Source organism: Sinocyclocheilus anshuiensis, unplaced genomic scaffold (genome assembly GCF_001515605.1).
Source record: "Sinocyclocheilus anshuiensis isolate Anshui unplaced genomic scaffold, SAMN03320099.WGS_v1.1 scaffold1197, whole genome shotgun sequence".
Lineage (NCBI taxonomy): Eukaryota > Metazoa > Chordata > Actinopteri > Cypriniformes > Cyprinidae > Sinocyclocheilus > Sinocyclocheilus anshuiensis.
In genome coordinates this window covers 457,137-461,253 of record NW_015551084.1, presented here as the reverse complement: position 1 = coordinate 461,253, position 4,117 = coordinate 457,137, and the positions used below count along the sequence as shown (strand labels likewise).

At 40.1% G+C, this 4,117-nt stretch overlaps 1 pseudogene; it reads left to right on the top strand.

The window, feature by feature from the left end:
* Positions 1 to 736: 736 nt before the first annotated feature.
* LOC107662557 (zona pellucida sperm-binding protein 3-like) overlaps positions 737 to 4,117 on the top strand; it is a 6,909-nt pseudogene continuing 3,528 nt past the window's right edge.

Genomic DNA, 4,117 nt, shown 5'->3' with positions numbered 1-4,117 from the left:
AATTTGTTCCAATAATAAATGAAAAACTCATAAAAAGAGATTATTTATGAATAATCTGTATTATTTGTGTGATCTTATGTGCTTTTTAAATGACATTAACTGTCTATCATAGACAAACTGTCAAAGTTTAATTGTAAAATTGTGAATGAGTGTAGATGAAAACCTCAGATCCATATCAAGCCTTCTATTGGTTAGTGACACTCTAGAACGTTCTCATTTGCTAATGCATAAACTCTACAAGCTCAATCAAAGGTAATCAATTAAGCTGAAAGGGGAGGCGCCACCTAAATTCAAAGCTGTACTTAATGGCAAAGCCAAGCACTGGTGGGTGTTGTGTCAATATTTGTCAGGATGATCCCTTACCACTGCAGCCATCTCTTCGAAGGCCTACAGCAGCGCTCTTCAACTCGGCTCCTGGAGGGCCGGTGTCCTGCAGAGTTTAGCTCTAACCCTAATCAAACACACCTGACCATGCTAATCAATGTCTTCAGGATCATTAGAAAATCACAGGTAGGGGAGTTTGATCAGGGTTGGAGCTAAACTCTGCAGCGCATTGACCCTCCAGGGCAAGATTTGAGGAACCCTGCTCTAGAACGTTCTCATTTGCTAATGCATAAACTCTACAAGCCCAGAGGAGAATCAAAGGTAATCAATTTAGCTGAAAGATGAGGAGCCACCTAAATTCAAAGCTGTACTTAATGGCAAAGCCAAGCACTGGTGGATGTTGTATCAACAATTGTCAGGATGGGCCTTTTGCAAGGTGTGTTAGTGTTGGTTGTGATTGTGGTGTTTGACCAGAAGAATGCATGGGGAAGTTTGATACACAGTCAAAGTCCAAGCAGCAAGAAGCCACAGTCAGATCCAGCTTCCAGAGGTCCTGCTCTTTCTTCTCAAGCATTCTTGAGTCCTTTGCAAAAGGCTTCTCAGTTTCAGAAGCTGGACTCCAGAGGTTTTGTGCAAGAGCCTCTTGGTTTTCAGGAGAAGCAGCTGTTGCAGGGTCCAGTCAAGCCTTTGGACTGGAGGTTTCCCATCGTTTCAGAGGTGCAAAGTGAGTTGGCAGTGGACTTCCAGTTGAGGCAACTTGTGACTCCCAATAGTGTGGCTGTTCAATGTGGTGAGAACCGGATTCTTGTGGAGGTAAAGAAGGATTTGCTTAGCAATGGTCAACTGATCCAGCCATCTGGTTTGTCTATGGGAGGCTGCCCTGTTGTCGGTGAGGACTCTGCCTCTAGGGTGCTCCTCTTTTAATATGAACTACAGGACTGCAATAGTGTGCTGATGGTAAGAACTGTTAAATCTTACTTGATGATTTGTACACCAAAAAAAATAAAGGTTGTTTGTCAATTGTTATTTGACTGTTTAACATTCACAGGACCTTTCCATTTCTTTAGTTTAAGAACTGCTCACTGAAAGCTGCTTTGGGGAACCAAAAGTAGTTCTATGGCATTGCTGCTAAAACAACCTTTTAAGAGTGTAGTTGAGAACCCTCTTGGTAACGACTTCAATCTCTTACAGATGACTGAGGATGAGCTTGTCTACACCTTTGCTCTTACCTACACTCCTGAGGTGTTCGCTGGAACGCCGATTACCTGTACCAATGGGGCAGTTGTTGGTGTTCAATGCCACTATCAAAGGTAAGTGACCGGATGTAACTTTCAGCACTGTTTATTGTGGTGTTGTAACTGGAAGTGTTTATTTGGTACCTCCTTGAACTGCAGGGTCTATAATGTGAGCAGTAGTGCTTTGAGGCCAACTTGGGTCCCTCATGCCTCAACGGCGGTTGACGAGGAAGTCTTGCTTTTCTCCCTGAAGCTCATGATGGGTTTGTGCAGTTTCTTTAGATCTTAAGCCTTGTTATTGAGATGTGCCTAAGCCGTTCTTTCCTCTTGCAGATGACTGGTCCTATCAGAGGCCTTCAAACTTGTACTTCCTGGGATGTTATTAATGTTGAGGCATCCGTGAAGGTGTACAACCACGTCCCACTGCGTGTGTTTGTGGACCGCTGTGTGGCCACCCAAGTACCTGATATGAATGCTCTTCCAAGATATCCCTTCATTGAGAATCATGGGTAAAGTCACTTTATTCTATAGAGTTGTTTGTTCTGTGACAACTTGGTCACTGAGAATTAGGGTGAGTCAACCATCGAGTGATTAGAGGTTTTTTAAGTTCCTCTTGGTAAGTGCTTTTCTCATCACTGAGTTCGTAATGTCCATCCTAAAATAAGTGTCCAAAGCATAGCATGTTGAAAAGAGTATGCCAGAAGTCCCCGGATGGTCTATTTCAGATTTTAAATGTGGGTCTGTGCACTCTAATGGCGAATATTGCCCACAATCCATTGCCCTTTGGTGGAAGATTGTTCAGATCTACAAACTTGAAGAATTAAACGACAAACATGGTGTGTGCGGCTAATGGTTAAGTAGAGGGTTTTAGATAAAGGTTTTGGTTTATCTGGCAACTAACCGTTCTAACCAATCTAACCTTTAACCTGGCAACAAATTTAATGGTATTTATTGTGCAACAATGTCAACCAAATTAAAATGTTCAAAGATAGTCAGAGAGTATCTTGAAAGTTTATTTATCTTATCATAAGAACCCCTTAAGGCTGGCCAATATGGGTTCTAACCCTAGTCATGTGTTGCATAATGAGTTTGTGCTTCTACATCAAATTGTCAATGCAAGGTCCCAAGATTGAATTGAGTGATATTAAAACCCTTTTATACATCAGGCTGTCGTAGAACTGAATAAGATGCACGTAAAATAAAAAAACCCAGGAATTTGTTTAATTGTATGGTCCGTCTATTGTCAACTGTTTGTAAAGATTTAGTGTGCAAGATGCACTTGCGCAGGAGATTTCAGCCTTTGTCTGACAGTTTCTAACCTTTTATAGACATCCGTTTGGCCATTAACTTTTAAATGCATCATGCAAAAATGAGCAGAGTTCTCCACACAAAGACCCACGGCTGGCAGATCAGCGTGCTACTTTTTCCTGTCTACGGTAGGAAATGCAGTGTGGAGAGTGTTAACTGAAACAAGGTGATTAACAGGCCAGTTTAGTGAAGGGTGCGTGTAACTGACGGAGCGGTCTGTTAAAGACGCAGTTGTATGACATGAGAGCTTGTCCCAAAGCTTGCCTATTCTACTACACACAAAACTGTACCTTTTCACCTAAAGAGTACATACTTTAAGGGCATAGTATAAGTAGCCACATTGGGACGCAGCATGGGTTATGGCACTTGATGCATGCACAAGCTGCTCTTTCACAACTTTGTCCCTGAGAATTAGGGTAAGGTCTAGTGACTCGATGCTATAGAGATGACATTGAGTTCTTTGTCGCTTCTTATCAGGTGTTTGTCATAAAATAATTAATGAATGCATTATTTTTAAATAACCTTTTACAGTTTTGGAAATGTGTTTGTGTACTATTCATTCTTAACATATTTCATTCATTCATTCACAGACTTATTTAGGTGATTTTATTACTAAGCTTTTCCCCCCAGAGTTAGATGCATGCTTCACTGCTAAAGTTATTATTAAATAATTAGGCCTATTATAACATTGCATTCAGTTAGAGAGCAAAGGAATGACAACATAACCGGTACATTATTGGTTTTGTATCGCTTTTTACCTTCTTCTCTCGAAACTCTATCGTTTTATTTTATTTATTTTAGAAAATTCAGGAAATGTTCTATTCTTCTTTTTAGCGTTTATTTTAGGCTATAAACCACAGGTGGCGGTGTTTTATCCTATTGTGATTAATATAAAATAAACGCTAAAAAGAAGACTATTTTGTGAGTGCGGATCATGGTCTCATAGGCTACTATGAAAAATAATGGTTTTGTACACATACAGATTGGTTCTATGCAGTCAATCCGTTTTGCAGTTCTTTAAACTGTTGTTTTCGCTTGCGTCATTCTACCTTCATAACAGCTGGACCATGAATCACAGAGCCGCAAACGCTAGGTGGAAACATTCAAATATGGAGAAAATAGGCGGTGTTAATAAATCCATTCACTGAATACGCAGATTTGAAGAGGGGTTTTTTTTCACAGTTGTATTTATTTTATTTAGATGATGTTTGTCAAATTATGAATTGCTTAAAAGTAGTAATGATTATTTT